The sequence below is a fragment of the Pseudonaja textilis genome, chromosome Z (genome assembly GCF_049901715.1).
Source record: "Pseudonaja textilis isolate UNSWEBS1 chromosome Z, rPseTex1.2, whole genome shotgun sequence".
Taxonomy (NCBI): Eukaryota; Metazoa; Chordata; class Lepidosauria; order Squamata; family Elapidae; genus Pseudonaja; species Pseudonaja textilis.
In genome coordinates, this window is record NC_142008.1 from 104,674,271 (window position 1) to 104,698,792 (window position 24,522).

The window sequence follows — 24,522 nt, forward strand, 5'->3', positions numbered from 1 at the left end:
GAGGTAGTTTGATGTTACCAAGAAAGATAAAAGCATGTGGGCAAGATGTTCCCCATGTTAGTAGTGAATTTAGCATGTTTTCATGTTCGATGGGTAAAATCATGTGTTTCTTTGTGTTTTGTATTCTGATAATTTAAAAATAAAATAAAAGGAATTGTTTTAACATTTAATGATCCTGCTGACATTTTTTTAAATGAGAATTTTCCTTTAAGATTTTCAAATATTTTAGAGATTTATCTTCTATTACGTATAACTCTGTTCCTCTATGTCTTAGAATATTGAAAATCATTTATGAAGCATTCACTTTCCTAACTTTTAAATATGTATTATGTACTTTTTCATATTTTTAGTCATATATACATAATATTTCTTCACATATTAATGTCTATTTTAGGTCTTTTTCAGGTATATTTACAACTTATTTCATATATTGTAAATACATTATTTTGTTTCTTTCAGTGAGGAAATATTTTCTCAAAACATAAAAGGACTTTTAATACAATAAAGAATTATTTTGCATACACTTTTTTCATTTATTTGGGAACTGTTATTGTCTTTTCTCTTCCGGTATTGCTTTACCTTCATCTAATGGCTCAGATAACTACTATAGGAAAGGTGAATGTAAACATTTACAGATAATTAATTTTTTAGAAGAAAATAAAGGGAATTCTGGAAAACAAATATTTTTCTATCAAACAAGCAGATGAGAATTCCTTTAAAGATGATTTAAATGAGTCCTTCCGCACAAAACAAACAAAAATAGTTGAAACATGTTTTATCTCCAGAAGCCCTGGTGGTACAATGGTTAGAATGCAGTATGCAGAAAACTCTGCCTACAGCCTGAAATATGATTCTGATAGGGATCATTCAGCCTTCCATTCTTCAAAGGTTGGTAAAATGAGGACTTAGATTGTTGGGGGAAATGTGTTGACATTGTAAACATCCCAGAGAGTGTTGTAAAAACAGTATGAGACAATATATAAGTCTAAGTGCTATTGCTATCTCCTATATATAATAAAAAAAATTCTGGGACATTTTGTGTGGGGAAATGTCTGTATTCATTTTTTTAAAGGTGATTGCCATAATTTTCTTTTAGAGGGATGATATTCATGATTGTGGCCACCTGAAGATGGTAAAAGATAAGATTTGCCCTTCCAAGCATCCGATGTATGAGCACCAGATTTGAAGCAATTCACTGCTCTTACTCTGTACCTGATAGCTATAAAAATAAGTCTGTTTTAACTGAGGAAGATTTTAAAAAATGAAAAAGATGGAAATAATAGCTAGATTACGTATATTTATAGGACGGCATGGAGGGGCAAAACATTTTTGGCAGTATTATTACACAAATACAAGAGACATAATGAGATATGTATAATAAAATAATTGTGTACCTGATGTCATTTTGACATCACAATCTGCTGTGAATGCTTGAGGACAAGAGTATATATAAATCTTAATTTGTCAAGGAAACAGGTATGAAAGCAACAAATAAGAAAACAAAGAAAAAAGGAAAGCAGTATATGTTTCATAGCAATGACAATACTTTCTATTTCAATTGGTAGATATTAATTGGGTATTCTCCTAAAGTAATATGTATGATAATCTTGGACAATCACCTTTGTTAATCATTTCATTTGTTTGGTATTTATATTAGGACTACTGGATGTGAGTTGTAAAAATCAATTTAAAAATGGAGCTATATATTCTGTAGGCCTTTGTTCTCATCTAGTGGTAGTCATTCAGATTTTTTGGAGTCTTTTGGAGTCTAGGTTCACTTTTGGTGAACCTAGTTAGAATAATCATATTTAATTAAATCTAAATATTGTTGTTGGTGGGAGGAAATATGTAAAATTTAATAGTGAAAACTCAAGCTTCAAGAATTTTGATCTATGGGTACTTTTTTAGTCTTACATGTTCCTCACTTTTTTTTCTTATCCGAAATGAAAGCAAACATTCATTTCAACTACCAAAGTTGATAAAAAAAAATGGGAATATAGCCATTCTATTAAAAGCAAAGATACAAGTTTTGTATTATTGTATAATCGAGCAAAGACACAGATGAACTTTTTTTCCTTTGCACAATAGCCATTTCAAATTTTGCACTATTTTAACTGACAAAGCTTTTTTTTATCACAAAAGAATACTGTTTGTTAAATAGGCATTAATTAAGTTGTGCTAGTTTACAACATAAATAACATTACTCTGAAGTGTTAATACTTTTATACATTAAATCTCAGATGATTTTATCTACTATTCCAATTAAGTCTACTTTTTCAATTAATTCAAACTGCCTCTGAGAAAACCTAAGTGGATATTTGTTTCCATGTAATGACTATAAATTATGAGAATGAAAATAATTATCTTTGGGAAAGTGACAGCACTTCTATATTTTTAATAAGCCCTCTGGAGAGCAAGTTTAGATTATTTCTTTACAAATTATTAATATGGATTAAATAGATGAAGGTGCAATTTAAAACTTCTTTATTACGTCAGTTGAAGTGTATAAGTTTAGAATACTGAATGAAGCCACATTAAATTTTCTCTTTGTACTAAAAATAAAAAAAAATCTCTATAGAGTGAAACATTGTATAGAAATACTTCTTCTCCTTCTCCTTCTTCTTGGCTTTTGGATCTAGGAAAGGACAAGAACCTGAGTAATTATGCTAATAGCCTAGCCCTTTAACCATTACACCTTAATTACTGACAAATACAGATATATTTAAAGATATTCAATCAATCCTGAGAAAAGAAAGAAAATAAGCACAATGTTTGCAGATGTTTGTTACTTGCTGAAAGATCAGAATATGCAACATGAACTAAACCACTGAATAAATTACACATTATCTATGTCCCCAGGTGGTGGTGCATCACAGATATCTAAAAGATATGAACACTAGAACACTTCTCATATATGGAAACATGGCACACAAATCAGACGACATCACCAAAGTTCACGTTATCATAAGCAACTCAAATACAACAAACATCTCTCCTGAAGATATCATTGAAATAACCAGAGATGGCCCTGGGTACAAATACAATGACGGGTCTGTGGCCCCAAGATTTTGTAGAGTTGTTTGAAAAAATGAGCACAGCAAACGTATATTCATTCACACAATAAATGCCATTGCAAAATCCAATCCCACCCATAAAAAACATTGCTCAAGACCAGACTTATCCATACTGCAAAGAATCTGCTTCCATGAACTCCACGCAGAACTCAAAAACCGTCTAGACAATGGAGAAAAAAGGACCTATACATTGACTACAGAGCAGATTGCATCAAAAGAAAGTCACACAACCCGCAACTCTGCATCCAACCCAACCCCATCCAATCCAACATCACTCAAAACTAGGCATGCATGCCCCTAACTACCTCTATTCCAACCACAACTGGCCTTAAATGCAAGCTACTCAGTGGAAGAAACCTTGTAAATAAAATACCTGAATTTCTCCTCTTACTAAATATGGCTAAATTCAACATTATATTTGCCTGTGAAACATGGCTCAATGCATCTCTCCCTGACTCCATTACCACAGTAAGAGATGATCATGTTTACTGATCAGATCATGAAATGCGTAGGGAGGTGGTGTTGCTATCTTCTATAAAAATCCCTACATCTAAAAAACATCCAAGTTACCCAGGAGCTTGCTATTTCTTAGATCATTGTCTGTGAATTGTGCTTAACTATCACATTTCAGTTCTTACTATGTTACAGAGCCCCTGATTATTAAATTGAACATGCAAACAACCTAAACACACTCACTAACATGGGCAACATACTGCCCACATGCTTTTATCTTTCTGGGTGACTTCAATCTACCTCATATTAACTAGACTCTAAATGAGTGTAAAAATGAACCCATACATGCAACCTTCTATGATGCTGTAACAAACCTTGGACTGGAACAACTAGTAACCAACAATACTAGACTTAACAATCACCTCGATCTCATCTCTACAATAGTTTGAATTCAATTTATGGAATACAAATTAAAAAACCCTTTTCCAAAAATGACCACAACATGATTGACTTTTGTCTCAACATACGTCCACACAAAATTCATCATAATGATGGGATCCCCAATTATAGTTTCAAAAAAGGCAACTATGATCTTATAGACAATGATCTCTCATCTCCTGATTGGCAATTTCTATTCACTGGATGCAATACTGTTGAAGAGCATTACAACATACTTTTATTGGAAGTCAAAAGAGTCATCACACTATATGTACCAATAACAATTCCCTAAACCAGAAAAAACAGATTACCGATAACAATAAGGAAGCTTCATTCCAAAAAGAAATCACTTTGGCAAAAAAACAAATCTGGTCACGTTGCCAAATTCAAAAGCTGATACAAGAACTTATGCCACCAGATAAAGACTGAATGCACCAATTATCACATTAAACAAGAGGAAAACCTTCTACATACCAATTCCACCCACGCTTTCTACAATTTTGTAAACAACAAACTAAAAGACTCAAGGTCCATCCCACCCCTGAAAGGACCTAACGGTAAAGACTGCAATGATGACACCATTAAAACCAACCTCTTTAACACATTCTTTGGCTCAGTATTTGTAAACAGCAATGGATCATGCCTAGTATTTCCTAGTCAAACCATTGACAACTACAATAATCTAATACATATTGATTTTTACAGAAGACAATGTTGAAAAAACACTATGCAATCTAAAACCATCTCTATCTATTGGACCGGACAGAATATTTGCCTACTTCTTAAAAAAGCTATCCACTGCCATAGCTGAACCTCTAAGCATAATCCTTGAAAAATCCTTCAGGACCAGTTCCTTGCCAAACCTATGGTCAATGGCCATGGTCATCCCCATCTTCAAAAAGGGAGACCCCAGCCTAGTTGAAAATTACAAACCAATCTCTTTATGCTGCATCACTTGTAAAGTCATGGGATTAGTTATTAACCAATCCATTATCCTCCACTTAGAGACAAACAACCTCCTCTCTAATAAATAATTTGGTTTCAGAAAAAAAAACTATCCTGTAATCTGCAACTCTTACACTGCAAAAACCTATGGATTATACAACTCAATCAGGGCAAAGCAATAAATGCAATCTACATAGACTTCTGTAAAACCTTTGATTCAGTGGTACATGACAAACTACTAAAACTAAAATCTTATGGTATCTCTGTACACCTGCATAACTGGATAGAAGCATTCCCGTCAAACAGACAACAAATGGTCAAAATTGGGAGTGTCCTATCAAATTCTGTACCTGTCAGCAGTAGTGTCCCCCAAGCCAGTGTTCTAGGACCAACTCTTTTCATACTCTATATAAATTACCTCTGTGATCATATCAAGAGCAACTGTGTTCTCTTCGCTGATCATGTAAAGCTATTTAACACCATACCCTCCCCTTCAAAAAGACATTGCTACCCTTCAAAAAGACATTGACTATGTATCAGAATGGTTAAACAAATGGCAACTACATAGCCAAAAGGGCATTAAGAGTTGTTAACCTAATCCTGCATAGCTTTTTCTTTGGTAATATCACACTACTAACTAGAGCATACAAAACATTTGCTAGTCCAATACTAGAATACAGCTCATCAGTCTGGAACCTGCATTGCGTATCTGATATTAATACAGTTGAGAAAGTCCAGAAATATTTAACAAGAAGAATTCTCCACTCCTCTACTCATTCCAGAATACCTTATGCCACCAGACTTGAAATGTTAGTCCTAGAAAAACTAGAACTATGCCGCCTTTGGTCCGATCTAAGTATAGTACATAAAATTATATATTGAAATGTGCTACCTGTCAATGAATACTTCAGCTTCAGCCATAACAATACAAGAGCACACAATAGATACAAACTCAAGGTAAACCTTCATGCCACAGACCCATCAGACATGCTGTGGGGAAAGGAGCTTTATTTATTTACAAAAGCAAAGAGATTTGCCTGTGGACGTGCCTACAGAGAAAATACGGTACAAAGAGGTTGTTTTATAGGGAGACTGGTCCTTGGTGTGAACTTGAGAAGCATGCCAATTCTAGTCTGTGAGTGATACTTGAGGGGAAAGAGCATGTGTAGGTACTCTGGTAGACAGTTTTAATTAACTATTTGCATTTACAAACCATCTTACTTAAGGTGTAGATTAAGTCCAGGAAACTTATTCGGGGGGGGGGGTCCAAGGAAGTTTGAATAAAAGATTCACCTCTATTTGCTACTTTTACTTGATTCCCTTAATTTCCCTTAAAATCCTTCCCACATGCCTTCGTACCCTCTCTCAATAATTTGCCTTCCACATATTGCCAAACAAAATATATCTAATTAATTGTTGGCCACTGAAATGATTTCTGAGTGTTTTGTGTTATGTTATCTTTCTGATTCTTTGTCATGGTCACTATATTCTTTAATATTAGGCAGAACAAGTAGCCCTAAATGTTATTCTTATTCAGAATGTTACCATAGATATAACTTAACTGTAAATTTGAATGCCTAATTTTACATAGGAATACATATCCTACATAGTAATAGGATTCTCAGTCAGATGTGATGCTTTATTTGTTAATTTATCAGCATTGGTAAGAATCAGAGACAGCTTTAGAATGAACTGCAACCATGATCTCCTTGTGTGCAAGATAAAAATAGAAATGATGTGATGGTAACATATTTCATTCTCACTGATTGGTTGTGCAAGGTATTCAGAAGAGTGATTATTACCAAAGTTATTTCTGTTTTAGACATTACCAATACTTGCAACTGATATTCCATTTAAACAAGCAGATTGGTATTTCTATTTAGGCAAGTTTAGGCACCAAAAATTAGATACAGATTTCTGCAAGATACTAAGGAAAGAGGGGCTTTGGGTTTACAAGATTTGAAATTGTATATTGATGCTTGTAGTTTGGTCTGGCTAAAAGAATGGATGAACCTTCAGAATAAGAGGCTACTTGACTTTGAAAGTCATGAATTAAGATTTGGATGGTACAATTATCTATAGCATGACATAGTTAAAGTAGATGTTTATTTCAACAACCATGTTGTTAGATGTGCCATTCTAAGAGTTTGGGATTAATACAGTATAAAACAAGGTTTTCTATGAAAAAGCCTCTTTGGGTTTCCCCACAAAAAGCTTTTTTTTTCAGAAAAGAAATGATGATGAAGCCAAATGGTGGACTTATGACAAAATAATATATTTTAATTTTGGTGATCCTACCCTCAAGTCTGAGGAGATGCTAGAATCAGAAGGTAATGTCTGCCATTAGTTTAAATATTTAAATTTGAAAGAAAGATTTAAATTAGACAAAAAGATTTATGGGTTTGACTTTGTTAAAAATGAATTGGAAATCATACTGTGATAGTGATGAATTGGAAATCATACTGTGTGATAGTGATGATATTGATAAGGTCTATAAAATAGTATTGAATTTAAATCTAGAAAGTGGATATGTAAAGCATTGTATGATTCGGTTGGCAAGGAACTTTGGATGTAATATAATGATGGAACAATGGGAGAATATGTGGAAGAAATGTTTAAAATTTACATTAAATTATAATTTAAAAGAAAATTTCCATAAGATGGTTGGTAGTTAACTGCAGACAAGTTGTGAAAAATGTATAATGGTATTTTAAATGAATGTTGGAAATGCAAATGTAAAGAAGGGACCTTTTATCACTTATAGTGGACATGTGATAAAGCAAAGAAATATTGGAGTAGGATTTATATTTTAATACAGAAAATTATTAAACTGAATATAAAAAGAACACTAGAGACTTTTATCTTTAGGCTCAATGGAAAAAGACTTGGAAAAAAATGGAACTTTGATGTTATATATGTTGACGAAAGCAAGAATATTCTACACATAAAAATGGAATGATGTTTTGATCCCAATACTGGATGAATGGCTGCAAAAGTTAATGGAGTTAGCAGAGTGCCTAAATCGACTGCTTTGAACAAAGAAAAAAATACAAATACTTTTATTTCTAGTTGGAAACTGCTTCTGGATGTGGTGGAAAAAAGGAAACTTTGATTTTGGGTTTTACCGATTAGATAAATTTATTGTTATAAAAATGGCTAGTTTAAACTATTATGAAAAAGTAACAACTTGAGGTTTGTCTACTGCACTAAAGGAAGTCAGAAGTCAATGCCTTTTCTTTCTTTTCCCCTTCTTTTCTGTATCTTTCAATTCCCTTTTCCCTCCCCTATTATTCCTACCATTTGCTTTTGTATTTTTGTATGTGATAACATAAACTAATTTAAACAGTTAAAGGAGAAAAGAAGAGTGATCATTTTTCCAAGTTCTTCTGTTCCATTGTCTATTGGTAGGTCTTCTAAAAGACAATATTTTTCTCAATTCATATGGAAGTATATAAATATTATATTAATTAGAACTGGGCTCCCTGTCTCAGCAGAAAGACTTTTCACCCTCAAGCACTCAGTCAATCCTTGGTAAACTGGAAAGATCTCATTAACAGTATGGGAAGTCAGTAAATATGTTTAATTTCACTATGGGAATCAGGGAGATTGGGAGCCAGACAGGTAGGGATCATGGGAAGTGGAAAGAAAGAGAGGCAGGGAGCCAAGAAACCAAGGAGCAGGGAAATGGGAAGGCACAAAAGCAGGGAACTAGTGAGATAATACTTTGCTGTTCCAGGAAGTGTGGCTACTTTGTAATGTTGCAGTGACTCTTTGGGAAACATTACTGGTCCAAATGATGATGTCTTGAAGGAGTCAGAAGCAGGGATGGGGAAGTCAAGTTAGATAGGTATTTGAGAACCAGGACAACCAGCTGAAAATTTTGTTTAATGGTATGTTTGCCATTAATGGTACAATTATAATTGCAAAATTCTTCCTGAGGTTGTAGTGACCAACAATAAAACTACAAAGTATAGTAAGCAGATATTCTCATGATAATTCAAGAAATGGGGGAAAGAAAAAGAAATGTGACTTTGCAAGGCGGATTTGAATACAATATGTTGATATTAATATTCCTGCTTCCTCTGTTTTCTCATACAGTGAGACAAACTCAGTTTGCTACATTCATTTTATGTTCTGATGTAAGCTTCAGAAAATGTGCAGCAAAATTTTATTATCAAGTCATGAACAGCAAAGCCAATGAATTGGTTTTCAGTGGAGACATGAAATCCACAATGTTCTTAAGATGGTTGTTATCATTACAAAAACTTAAAGGCCATGTTTGGCTTCTGACTGCAGATATGGAGTTAAAGAGCCTTATTGGACATACTAATGGGCATATATTAGAATTCCATGGTGATTCTACCAGTTTGGCCTGGTTCTATTGTACTTTGCCTATCAGAGAATAAGCCTGCAGGCAGGGACTGTGCGTTTTATTCTTTGTGCAGGGTCTCCCCCCCCCTCCCAAAATACATGCAATCAACAGAAATAAATGAGGCAGCTTAGAAACAAGAGGATGCTCAGAGCAACCCCAGTTCTACAGTATCATAGAATAGAACAGCCAAGAAGAAAGGCAATAGAAAGAAGGAAGGAAGGAAGGAAGGAAGGAAGGAAGGAAGGAAGGAAGGAAGGAAGGAAGGAAGGAAGGAAGGAAGGAAGGAAGGAAGGAAGGAAGGAAGGAAGGAATCATCCTACTAAGGGCTGCAGAATCAAGCAGCCTTTAACATTTCAGATTGGTGACCCTTCCTAGACCCAAGTGATGCTTCTTATTGTATCTACAGTACATGAGTTTCAGTTCCAAAGATGCTCCTTCTCCTCTGGAGCCCAACCTTCAATTCTGGATGAATACTTCTTCACCCTTTCTCTCTTTGTTCCTCAAATGCAAAAAAACAAACAAAAAAACAAACAAAAAAACACTTCAGAAAAGTAACAATCAAACATCCCATGCTCTTAACAAAAATGAATTTGTAGCACAGAAGGGAAAATTCCAAATTTATGGATATGGTAAACAAAAGGTTCCTAATGCAACCAGGTGCCTGTATGCTGACTTTCTATAGGACCCCATTATTCCTTCCATCTCCGATGCTCTAGGGATAGCCACCCAAAGGTGGAATTGTCTCTTTCACTCTCTCTCTCCCACCTCTCTTTCCCTCTCACTGCCCTCCCTCTCTCTCTCTCTCTCTCTCACACACACACATACACACATACCTAGTCTGGGACGAACTGTGATCCTGTGAGCTCCAGTCAGCAGCAGATGGCAGGAAAAGGAAGAAAGTGGGGAGGAGGAGGTAGCGTTCAACAGGCTGTTGAGTATCCCCCACCCAGCCATCTCCATTCCACTCAGAGATGCTTTCCGAGGGCTGAGGGACAGGGTGCTCATGCTTAAAGTGCCAGACTTCAAAGTGGCAGGGAGGAGTTAAAGCAGCTGCCTCAGCCCTCCGAAAGCATCTCTGAGTGGAACAGAGATGTCTGGGATGGGGGGCAGTCCCATTGCAGTTGCACACCACCCCCTCCTCCTTCCTTTCTTCTTTTTCCCACCACACGCTGCTGACTGGAGCTTGCAGGATCACAGTTCATCCCAGACCAGGTGTGTGTGCGTGTGTGTGTGTGAGACTGTGTGTGTGTGTGTTTGCAATCATTGAGGTGGGGGGGTGCCCCCAGCCCTCGGAAAGCATCTCCATGGGCAGCAGAGGCAGCGGACCTGGCTGCCTCCCTTTTTGCCCCCGGGAGAAGCAGGCAGAAGCTGCAGGGACATTGTGGTGATGACGCTGCTTATGGGTGGCAACCAGATCTGCCACCCAATCAGTCTGTCACATGGTAGGAGAGCACCATATGGCAGCTTAGCCAGCCAGCTGAACCTGGGCACCCGAGCCCAGTAGGCCCCAGGCAGTGGTACTGGCAGGATGGGGCCGCACCGGTGAGGAAGTCAGCCAGCCAAACCAGGGGACATTGGGGGAGCAGCTAGGTAGGCTCCAGCCCACGGCACCGGAGGGATAGGGCCAAGCTGGCAGGGAAGCCAGCCAGCCAAGCCCAGGAATGTTGGAGGGACAGCTAGGTAGGCTGGGCGAGGCCAGGGGGGCCCTGGGGACAGTGGGGGAAGGGCTAGCATGACTCACAGGCTTACCTGTGATAAGGCAAATCAGCAGAGGTTTGTGTTGGCTCCATGCTGCTGGGAGAGCTGCTCCTGGCAGAGCAAAAACCTTGCAAAGTCCCCCTTCCTTTGGAAATGGCTCCTGGGCAGCAGAGAGAAATAGCATTCAACTGATTCCCGAAGGAAGGGGGACTTGTAAGATTTTTGCTTTGCTGCAGTGAAAAGCAGGCAAAAATAGCTAGCCTGACAGGAAAAAGCAGGCTTCAGGCATGTCGCGCATGCACACAAAAACTGGATCCGGGAGCAGAGGAGCAGGCAGAGAGGGCCAAGGCCAGCCAGCACCAGTTCTCTGAACTAACAGAAACATTAACATCCGGTTCTATAGTACCAGTGAGAACTGGTAGACTCCCACTCATAACAACCTCAGAAATAACGCAACCAAGGTCTCAGGAACACCCTTTCTTGTAAGCCTTGAGACTTATCACACAGTCACATTTGTAATCAGTCTTTTCTTTTGAACCAACATCACATACATAAAGTTCCATTTTTTTATTTGAGAAAATCATCATAATTATTTCAGGGAACTTTTCACAAACCAATAAGCTCAATTTCTTAAACAACAATTTGTGTACTATTATCATTAGAGGGTCACATTCTCCCAGAAGGTTTAGAAATAATTGCATACAGACACTTCCATGCAAACATACCATTAAATCTCATTTCTAGATCTGGGAATCTATTTACTCAGTTATCGTTTGCATCTATATCTTTCCTTTGCACCCATAGCTCATTCTTCAAGCAGTGTGAAAGAGAGTGGATTTCATCAAAATTTGTTTTGGGCCCTAACCAGTACCCATTTTCCACAGCTCCAAATTCAAGCCAATAACATATCACAATCATTTCAATCCCATTCATTTCACACTATTATTATAGATATACAACTAGTAGGGTTTAACAGAAATCACAACACATTAATCAAAGGCAAATTATCTACGTTTTCCAGTTTAGACAGACTTCTACCTCTTTACTACCTGCTAAACTCCAAGTGAGAAGAATAATAAACCTCCTTTTTCATTTACTTAAGAACGATAAATCCCCAAGATTTATCTCAAGATATCACTGTAGTTTCTTTTCTTCCTACCACACATAACAGCAGTGATTAACCAAACTTCCTAATTGTTTTTGTGCACTCCGCACTTTTGTGCAAAGTTACACCTATTGTTCTTAATTATTATTAATCACAGGAGGTTACTACCTGTCTCTAAGCTGTACAGTATACCAACTCAGCTACACTTTCTTCTATTGACATAGTAACTTCCCCAGGGGGGAAGTGGGGAACTAGAAGGAACTTCTTTTTCAGGATCCTTAATAAACATTTCGTTTTGGGACCCCATATTCCCCACAAGAAGTGTTGAGGTAATTCCCCATTAGGAGAATGAGTGCATACAGGGAGACATATTTGAGAGTAGTGTTTGAATAATACACACACAGCACACAGATACACTGTACAGTAAATGTAGGTATTTTACTTTCAATAAACGTTTAGGCAAAGTTCAAAATAAGCAGTCCAAAGTCATTCACAGGTAAGTCAGTCAGTTTTCAGTCCAGAGATAATCCAATTACAAAGTCCAGTGTCAAAAACAGTTCAGTAACAGACTTACATCAAATCCAAGAATACCAGTCAATCAGGAGGAATGGCAATACTCTCCAACAGAAGGAAACAAAGACTCACACACTCACTGAGACTCTTTTGGGACTAAGACTAAAACAATCCAGGTTTCTGGCTCCATCTTATGGCCATTTGAGAAACCACACCCAATTACAGTTTTGCATTTTCTTAAAGATACAGTATTAAAATGTTTATCCTGGTTTATATATTTCCAACCCAAATACCTGTTAGGTGACTTATATTCCTAACATTCTCCCCTTTTGGGTAGGACAATATATACAACCTTACATCCTAAATCCATAATCCTCACAGCAAGCCTTATGCTTTATAGAGCCTTGGGCCTTTGTAAAATGATCTGCTATATTATTTTCTGACATACAGTATTCTAGCTTAATCATCTTACTTTGCACACATTGTCTCACATTTAAATATCTCATATCTGTGTATTTTGTTCTTGTTTTAACAGCAATATTTGAAGCCATCTGTATTGCTGATTGGTTATCTTTTTAAATAACAATAGAATCTGTTACATTAATTCTCATATCAATCAATAATTGTTTATACCAAACTAAATCTGTACATAATAAAGATAAACATGAGAATTCAGCCTCCATTGTTGACAAACTTAGATGTTTCTGTCTAATAAACCTCCATCCAATCAATGCCTTTCCCAATAATATTACAGTACCCGATGTAGATTTTTGTGTATTTATGTCTGTAACAAAACTTACATCAGCATATGCAGTTAAACTCAGTTCATCTTTTGGCTCCCAATACAATGCATAATGCATTGTTTGTTTCAGATATCTTAACGCACATTTAGCAGCTTGCCAGTGCCTTTCACTTGACTCAGCATTAAATCTCACTAATTGATTAACACAGTATGCTATATCTCGCCTTGACCAATTACTGAGATAAGATAAACTACCAATCAAGGACTGATAAATGTTCTTATCAAAAATAGGACTTTGAACATCATTATGGCTAAACTCCTGGCTCATTGGTGTTTTAGCTGACTTACAAAGTTCCATTTAAAAACTTTTTAGTAATTGGTTAATTTTATCTGCTTGTGAGATTTTTTTATCCTCCCCTAGTTCTATCTATCTTTAAACCAAGATATTGTTTGATTTGTCCTAACTGTTTTATCTTAAATTTCTCCTCTAACAGTGAGATTATTTTAGTAGCTTCTTGTTCAGTTTTGGTGTTTAATGCTATGTCATTAGTAAACAATAGCAAGAATGACATTACACCATTACTTTCTTTTTTAAACAAACATGGAACAGCCATTCCAGCTACAAAACCTATCTTAGTTAATTCTTTAACTATACATTGGTTCTACTCATATCCCGATTGCTTTAAGCCATAAAGACTCTTTTTTAATTTCCAGCAGTTGTGTTATCAGTTTTGATACCTAAAGGTTTCTTTAAATATGTAGTGTGTTGCAATGGTGCATGCAGATATGCCGTCTCTACATCCAAATGATTTACAATGTATTTCTCCTTAGCTGCCCACACTAATGCTGCCCTTAATGTAGTAGCCTTCAAACTAGGTGCAAACACCTCATGATAGTCATTTGCCGTCAGATTGAACCCTTGTGCAACTAACCTGGCTTTATGGGTAACAGTCCCATCTACACCTGCCTTAGCTTATATATCCACTTCCATTCTATGGCATGTTTTCCTGGTGGTAACTTAACATTTTCATATACCTCCAGTTTTTTTTACTGATTCTAGTTCCTTATCCATTGCTTTCTACCAAGCAGCCTAATCCTTAGCAGGAGTTTTAGTTCACTATAATTACTTGGAACTGTATTCACTTGGCATACAACACTAGCCTGATATCTATCATGTGGTCATGTTACTCGGGTTGAATATCTTGATAATACAGGGCTTACTGGTGGATTTTCCTGTGCCACCTGCTCCTGTTCTTCTACCTCCTCCTGTGCCTGTTCTCCTACTTCCTCCTGTTCTTCCTCTTTAATGTCTATTCATTGTTTACTTATTTTATCTTTAGAGACTATTTCGATGTCAATAATAATATCATTGCTGGATTCCTGTTCCAGTTTATCCCACCCAACTGCTCAAGAAATTTTGTTTAAGCACTACAATAAACATGAGCTGTGCCTTGATCCCAGAATCTAAATGATCTATGGTTGGCCTCATAACCCACAAAAAATAACTTCTTAGTTCTATGTTGCCCTTTCAGTCTTACTTGTGAGGGAATATGCACCCATGCTGGAGCTCCAAATGTGTATAGGTAACTTAAATTTGGCTTTCTGCTATGCCAATGAGTGAATGGCAATTCTCCAGTTGTTGTGTTAACTACATTGTTTAAAATATGATTGCTATGCATTATGGCCTCACCCCACAGTGTTTCATGTAAACCTGAATCAGATAACATAGTTCGAGCCATGGCTTGTAATGTTTGCCCTCTTCGTTCTACAAACTGAGAAGCACAGAGCCAGAGACAGAAACCTGAAGATGATGAATGAGACTTCATCGAAACGTTGCCTAGATACTTCGAATCTTACGTGGGAGAAAACCTGAACAACCAAAGATCGACATACAAATACCCGCGTGAACCTCAGAAAACAAATACACACACACACACACACACACACATACACACACACACATGCATATTCATATTCTACTCACTTGCATAACTATGATGTACATACTTCTACAAATATATTTTCTTTTCACAAAAGCCACAAATATTTGTGTTCCCCAATAGGTACCTTCATGTACCCTCTCTATTATGTCTCATTATAGGCCTATTAAGTATCTGCATTCTCTATTTACCACTTCCAATCTACATACTCCACATCTCATAATGTCATCTGTTCTCTTCTTCATCAATGAAACCTGGTTTTACATCCCATTCCAAAACAGGAACTAAAACCATTATCTTCTCTCATACATGCATCTATACATACAGACATAAGCTTCATCTGCTAATCTATTTCCCCAAATCTCTTTGGAAAACTTCTCTTCCTACTAGCATCAACATATATTATAACCAAGTATTCTATAACTTTAGCCACTGTTTACCCACACTTCATTTTCTAGAAGTTTCAAAGCTTGCACCAAAGCAAACACTTCGCACACCTAAGCAAAATACTCAGCATATAAGCATTCTTTACTCCAAAAGATCCATCAATAAACAAATTAATACCTCCCTCTATTGGACTATCTTCCAAATCCTCTCACCTTTGTCTGTAAATCTAGTATGTCAATACAATCCTGCATTGTTCTATCTTCCCATTCCTGTCTCTCTCCCAAAAGGAATTCAACTGAATTTAAACTCCTGTCAGTTGAAAGAAAGAAATTCTCCTTAACAATAAAATAGCTTTAAAAATCTAACATGTGTAAGCCACATATGCTTTCTGCATTAAAACACTTGCTATTAAAGCACTTCCAAAATCAGCTTCCTACTTCCTCTCACAAATATAACTATAGCAGCTGTATACGCAAAGGCCAACCACGCACTATTAAATCCATCAATTGTCAACCAAAAAAAAAAAAAAACCCTATAAGCTTCTTCCCAGCTCACACCTGAGCTAGAATAAACACACACCTCTTCCACCACCACAAACAAATAGAAAGGTTCCTTTAACTCAACACAAGAGTTCTCGGTATAGATTATCTAACTATCCTCTCAATTCTCCCTCTGGATTGATTCTTCCATACCAAATCAAATGTCCTAAACCAGACTTCACATAATACAATTTCTTCCTTAAAACTCTTAGGCCCTATTGTCCTAAGAAATCTAACAAAGCATTTACACCTTTCTCAACACCTCTCTTCTCACCTAATACCAATACATCATTCACATACTGTAACACCTTTATACCCACAGGTGGTTCAAAATCCCCAAGGACCTGCTCTATGCTTGTCCAAACAAACTAGGGCTTTCTAAGAATCTCTCTTGGTAAAACACACCATCAATAATGTCAAGTTTGATGTTTATCTGGATCAGCCCTCACTACTGGGCAAGTTCAAAAAAAATATTTCAAAGCTATATAGAAAATGTAGAATGCTAAATAAGATATGAAATGGTATATAAAGTGAGCATGAATTCGAATTTATGTCTGTACAAAAAGATGTAACCCGGGGTAAGCTGCTTTCCAAAAAGAAGTTTTATATTTTCATGTTTGTGTTTTGTTTGTGTATGTTTGTTTATTGAAAATTAATAGAAATTTTATTAAAAAAAAATATTTCAAATCTATCACACTAAAATACCTGTATTCATATAAAATTCCCCCTAACAATGTGTAGAGATTCTGACTATATGAAACCAACCACTAGACATAAAAAACAATCAGGTTTCTCTACAGGTAATATAAGTATATTGTATGGTAAAATTGCAGGCTCAATTAGCCCATCCCTTAACAGGGACTCTATCACTGGCTTCAAGCCACATCTCCCTTCCAGGGAAATATCACATTGTTTCTGCCTCACTGGCTCAATATCACCTCCACAGGTGCAAATCTCAAAATCACCTCTATTCCCTTTCACTTCCCACACTATGGGATCTATAAATCCTTTCTGTTCATCAGTCAATAAATGAACAGTACACTTATCTTCAGAAAGATAAGCACAGCCTAATAAGGACAAAGCATCCCGTCCTGAAAGGTTCATACCTGCTTCAGGTATATACATAACATCCAATGTTATCTCAAAGTATCCTCCTATTAGAGACACATTTTCAACAATAGCAACATCAAAAGGCTCTCCCTTAATACCAGGTACATCATACCTAGCCAAAAGAAATTTTGACAACAGTATCTATTAGGAAAACACAACTGCTTCCTCGGTCTCACCTTTACATTTACTAAAAACACCTGATGAGACACAAGTGTTAAAAACCTTTGACACCCCTAATCTTCATTTAGAGTATACAGTCTCATTGCATTCTCCACTTGTCTGGGCAATTGTTTTCACAAAATGCCACGAGCAAAACTGCTTACTTTTTTCAGCAGTTATCTCTATTCCAGGAAAGAAATTCTATTCTCTCCCTTTCTCTGGACACTTCCATCTACTTCCAGTAGATAAATATGAATATGGAACTCTAATCCTGTTATTATTAACTATTACAAGTCCAAGTCCATCTGACTTATCTCTGTTCTCTCTCTCTAGCTTCGTAAAAGCTTAGAACATTGAAAACATAATTAACTGACAAGATTTCATTTCATCACAACTTTAAAAAAAAAAAAACTTTCTTGGCCTCTGTCACAAACTACAATTTCATTAATGCTTAGTATTCTGGTGTCTCTCTGAAAAAAAAAAAGAACACTTATTAGCCCATCCCTAATTCTATTCAAGAATACAGCTGACAATTCATCTCTAAATGGACCTATCAAAAAAAAACTGACCTATCTAAAAAAAACTCTAACCAGATTCCACCCTTGTGGCACATCAGTTTTAATACCTTGTACTAAACCACCCTGACTATTCCAGCCAGTATATCACCAGGTATTTCCTGTAGTAGACTATATTAGTAGAGTATAATATGTATATCCCTTCTGGAGTAAACAAATAACCCAAAACATGCTACAACTCCTCAAAAGTATAAATGCTTAAACCTTCAACAAACTCCTTATTGGAACACTTTGCAACCATAGCATAGACAGCTTATAATTCCTCAAAACAGAGGAAGTAAGCAACACAACTGTACGAGTATTAGACCTTTCCAACTACGAATAAAATTTCTTTGCTGTAAATTTTATAACTATTCCAAACATAAAATCCTCGTAACTCTCCCTCACAAAGTTAGCTCATGTTTCAGCACACCTCCCCACACTGTGAACCCCCCACTAAATTCTCCCCCTCAGTTGCATCTGAAACAGCTGGATCAAATTATAGGAACGAGCCGAGCATAAACAGCTAACATATTCCTTAATAAAATCTCTTACTAAGAGGGGAAAAGATCCTTCCACATATCACAGATCAACATAAATTACCTGGGCATCTAACTTCTCTAACTCTTTAACACAGCATTAAAAGAGACAATGCAAATATTCAACAGTTAACTGTAATTCAGTTATTTGATTGTAATATCTCTTGATCTTCTTTGCAATAGCCATGACTCTTTATTTCAATTGTTCTATGACTTCTGAAATTCCTTTAATCTTCAGGTTGTGCTACACATGGAAAGCCTAGCTTTGATTTTGTTATTTTTCAAGTTTTCTTAACTCAAATTCTTCAAGTCCAGGCTTATGTTCTTTATCTTTAATTCCAGCAGCATTTTCCATTTCGGTTTTCTTTTCTTAATTGGTTCATTCCATTGTATTTTAAGGCACATTTGTCAATGATTACATAAGCTGATTTGTTTGCGCCAATGCTGCAACTGAAATCATTTTAATAGCTTCATTAATGTTCTTCAAAGTTTTAGCCAATTTTTTTGTTGTTGCTTTAATTCGATTTTGGCTAATGTATTCCTTCAGCTCCCATCATTCAGTTCTGGATTTTTCCCCATCTAGTCCTTGATTAACTAACAGTCTTATAAGTCTTTAGCAACTTTAGTTCCTTCATTTTATTGTTCTTCATTAACAGAAATAGTCTCTTCAATTTCTATTATTTGTGTTCACTGTGGACACTGATATTAGTACTAGTGATGCTGAATAAACCTGAAGTTTAAGTTGCTTGTTTTCAGTTGCTTTCAATTCAGCATTGGTAGAGAATTTGTGTTTTAAAACTAAAGTCCTTTGGTTCATTACTTTGGGCTCTTTATTATGTAAATCTAGATTATGCTCTTTCCAAAACTGATACATTGGTTCGCTTTTCTTTTTATTTGTTTTAAAGTAAACTTCTGCCTCTATTTCTGTGAGCAAAGTATCAATTTAATATCACTATAGAGTCATAATGCACAGTGAATTGACATTATTGTGACTTATCTTGTTCTTGTTTTTTGGTTCAAATCATTCTATTTAGTTTGTGTCTGATTAATAATTCAAGAATGTACATGTATTGGTAGATTTGATGGCGTATGCATGTGAGCATTTTAAACATTGTAGGCAAGCATATTAGCAGTCTTTAGTTTTCTGGAGTTGTCCCTTTTGCTAGGCCTTTTTCAGTAAGATACATTTTGCCAATTTTTAATCAGTCATTGATGTGTCCTTTATGCATTATTTTATTAGGCTGTTTATCTATAATTGGATGTAAACTAGTCAAATATTTCAGCTATAGCAATACAACTGATAATTTACAGAACAAGTCCTCTTTTTAATTCTTGTCACTCAATTTTTATTAATTTCTGATATTTGATTTTTACTAAATTCTTCTTTCAATTTTTTTATCCATTCGTTATTTTGAGTTTCCCATAGGCTTTAAAAAAAAAATGCTTTGGTTTTTCCATTCTCAGTATTTTGCTTGTCTGATTGAAAGAGCTGAGTTTTATTAAAATGGATGATTAATGCCCCCAAACATTAAATTTTCCCAGCTATGTTGTGATTTGTTGCTTTCCAAACTTTCTTTAACTCTTCTGGTGTTAAGCTAACATTTTATTAGGCTTGTCTTGATTCTTACATTCTTTAACTTCTATTCTTTCATGTTCTTCATTATTCACATCTGATTTTAATTTCTTTATCTTGGCATGGAGTCTTAATTTCCACTTTGGACTTGAATATGGTTTTGATTTGGGTTTTCCAATTGATACCCAGTTCTTTTATAATGTATAACTTTGGTTCATTGCATAGTTAGTCAGATGTTCAGACTGGATTTGTCATTTTGCCTACTTATTGGTTCCTTCCCAAGACCTGGTAGAGGCAGGTGTTTGATGGTGTTACAGATCTTATTACAGGATGTAAGCTGTTCCAACTAAAGCTGTGTTTTGCAATTGATTCATTATTTTTATTATTGTTGTTTGCTGTCTTTCAATCAGTGTACACTCCAGGTAGCTGCCTGAACACGTCCCTTCAGTTTCCTGGGCAAGATTTAAGAAGTGGTCTGTCATTGCATCATTCCTAAGGCTGAGAATCAGAGAGATAGAACTAGGCCAAACTAGCTTTGTGCCTAAGAACTCACGGACTCTTTCCCAAACCTATAAACATTACACAAAATTGTCTCTTTTGAAGTTACAATATGGGGGTAATACATACGTAAAGCAAACAAATTTTAGATTAGTTTTTTTTGTCAACCTTTGTTGTAAGAAATATTTTAACAGATACTGCTCCTCCTCTAGTTCATATACAAATGTACCTGATCTTTCACTATCATGGAAAGAAGAAAATCCACTTTATATTCACTACATTTAACATATGAATACGTGTCCTTAAAAAAATATCCCCAAATGAAGGACTTAGGAATACATATCCTTTTTTTAAAAAAAAAAATCCCCTAATGAAGTTTCGCTATTGGTAATTTTATGGAAATGGATATGATATCTCTTTTGGCAGTAGTATACAATAATAAATCATTGCTTTTTATGATGATGATGATGATGGATCTTACCTTCCCAATCAAGCCTATAGAATAGCCATGTGTTTTCTGGTAGTCTCCTTTAAAGTAGTTAAACTATAAAAATGATAAGTAAACATTTTTACTTTTTGAAGTCACAAAGTTATATTCTGCCACATCCTATGAGCTCTAAAGTATATCAATCTTCAACAGAAAGAAATTGTCCTTTTTCGTTGCACATGCAATATTTACACCATATTTTAAAAAAATCATTGTCCTGAACAATTTTTTTTTTTGCAGCTCATGTATGGATCTCCTAGAGTTGATGCAGGGGATATCAATCTTCCTTCCTTTTACCAAATGGTTCCAAATGGGATTTATGAGTACAGGGGTATCTTCCACTTACTTCTACATTTCAGTTGGAAGTGGATTGGATTCTTGGTGGCAAATGGGATGGACTTAGATTGGTTTATACAGATCCTGGTACCTGAATATTCCAAAAAAGGCATTTGTTTTGTCTTCATTATTTCACAGTTCCTGTTATAATGCCAATATTTTTTTTCAATTGTATAATAGAATTTTATGATAAAATAATGGGTAATGAAGCCAATGTCTTAATTTTTAATGGATATACACATTCCGTGATCATTTTGAGGTATTCATTAAATACTGATTATAAAGAAATATTTGGAACCCAAAAAGGGAAAGTATGGATCCTGACTATTGGGACGGAGTTGAGATACTTTGCTAATAAAAAAACCTGGGATTTACAGGACTTCCATGGTACAATATCATTTACAATTCATGCCAAAGAACTGAAAGGATTCCAACAACATATTCAAGATCAAAAGCCTTCTGTTGTAAAAGAAGGTGATTTTATCAAAGATTTCTGGACTCATGCATTTGGATGTGCATTGCAAGATTCTTATCTGGGACATGAGAAGGAGAATATTTGCAGCGGAGAGGAGACATTACAGAGTCTTCCTGAACATGTTTTTCCAAAAAGAATAACAGGCCACAGCTATAGCATCTACAATGCTGTATATGCTGTGGCTCAAGCTCTGCAAGCCATGTATTCCTCCACATCTCGAAGAAAGGTAGTGATGAAAGAAGTGGGAAAGAAGCATCATCATTGTGGCTGGCTGGTAATATTTCATTCTGTGGTATAGTCCATTTATATGTTGAAAGATGAAATGTATAATATGCAATATTTTTTCAAATCAAGTAGATAGTTGCAATTACTTTTCCTACAGTTATTGAAGTTGTATCTATTATAAATGTTGACAATAATATATGAATACTATCAAAAATGATTCATAAATACATAAATAATTGATAAAAGATTAGAAGGATAATATGAATTCCACCAATAGAAACAGAAATATAGAGTTATAACATCATAGGAATAGAATCATAGGAATAAAAATAGCAAATATTTAGCACTCAAGAATAAATGGCATTAATAGCAATTTTTGAAAGATAAATTTAGTTTGTAGACAATAAAATTCTCAAACACTTGTAGGACCCAGATTCATATCATTCAAAGATGACTCAATACGAGGTTTGTACAACATCTACCAACCTGAACTTAATATTTTCAAAAGTATTTTTCATTTTAGAGGAAAACAAATCTTGAACTGTCCTAATATTACACAAGCTTTTTGTTTGTATGTTTGTTTTTTATGTGTGGAAACTTTACTTTTGGAAAGTACATTTGGAATCGGGGCCTCAGTAATGTGGCTCATAATTCTAAAATCTTTTATTAAGATTATTTTCCCTACTTCTCATCTATGTACTATACATATAAAATCTATACATATAGAAGCAAAATGCCACTCATGCATCATCACAAACTCTCCAGAACTGCACAGCCTACAAATTTGAAATTTGGCACATATTTTCCTCTTGGCTTCTAGGTGCTCACTAAGAAAGCATTTTTCAAAATGACCATCAGAGCATTAAGATTTTGCATATTATAATTAAGATGCTCTGATGCTAAGGAGCTCAACTCCCCCTCCTCAACTGAAAAGAAATATGTTCCAAATTCAAAACACAAGCAGAGGAAAGGAGTTTCAGTTTCAGTTTCATAGCAGCAACCAGTTTTAGTACAGAACAGTTGAGCTAAGCCACACTCAGACTCTTTGCTGTCTCCTCCTTGCTCACACAGCAAATACTGCTTCAGTTTCCAAACAGCCCTCAACTCTCTCACTCACTGACAGGACACTAGCCAGATGAATACCAATGGATGTTGGTAGGCAGAGGCAGAATTTTTCCCTGTTATTTTCCTCCCCCAAAACTAAGCCTGACCACATAGCTTCGTAGCGAAGCACAGGTATTGAGCTAGTATTTTATAGATTTCCCACAATCATATTTCAGCAATATGAATGACAAGGAATTGCCTTTTTCTTCCTCTCTTTTCCTCTCTTTTGGTTACCTCTGTCTTCAAAGACTTCATTCAATTGGCTGGTAATATATCTATAAATCCCAGATATTCTCTACATCAGAATAATTCTGGTATGAAATGTGTAAGTCAACTGAAATTGATTAATTAAATTTTCTCTAATGAAAATTTACTAACTTATTTAAAATATTTTTTTAGCCACCCATATCTTTTATAAAGTACTGTAGAGCTTACTTGCACTTCACCTTTAGATTATCCAAAGTTTGTCAAGAAAAGTTAGTTTTTTACAGATTTTGGGAAACTTGACAGATCTCAGGGTAAAAGAGGTTCTAAAAGGCAGGGGGCCCTGTGAAGAATCTGAAATCACATTAGATGGCAATTTTTGAGGAACAGGAGAGAACAGGTCTGTCTGAATTGGTCATTGATTCAATTAATCAATATTTTTTCTAACTTTGTTCCAAAACTATTTTGTGACATCCTTAACAACTAACTGCTGGAATATATGAGATTAAGTGTGACTTTTTTCATTTGTCAATTGAACCAAAAATTCTTCCCTGTGAATTTCAGGTTCCTTCCAATGACATCACAACATCAATGAGTATTTTTTATTCAACTGAGAAAAGGAAATGTCTATGAAAAAGAAAGCACACATTTTTTCCCCAAAAATTGAATAATACAATAAAATGGAGTAATGAGAATGCAATAAAATGTAATAATTTCTGTGACAGAAAGTCTATGTTATTAAACCTGAACATGAAGAGTTTCAACTAAGTATCCTATAAAGTATATTTCTCTTTGATATATTTTCAAGGCATTTCATCTATCAAACTGGTTAGAGAAATATTTTGTAAATACTATCAGTTTTAACAGTAAGACTTAGCAAGAAATCTCAATTCCAAAGATGGGTAATTCCCTTATCAGAACTTGGATTAACTTGACAAAAAACACATCAAATGTGCCTAGATTAGAATCGCTATTATAGACTAGAATCAAGCCTTTAATAGAACAGTAGAGTACAACAGTACAATAGAGAAGCCACATCATCTGGTTCCTAT

At 35.5% G+C, this 24,522-nt stretch overlaps 1 pseudogene; it reads left to right on the forward strand.

Annotated features, from left to right (window-relative positions):
• Nucleotides 1-21,426: 21,426 nt before the first annotated feature.
• Nucleotides 21,427-22,235, forward strand: LOC148124200 (vomeronasal type-2 receptor 26-like; annotated as a pseudogene).
• Nucleotides 22,236-24,522: the final 2,287 nt, after the last annotated feature.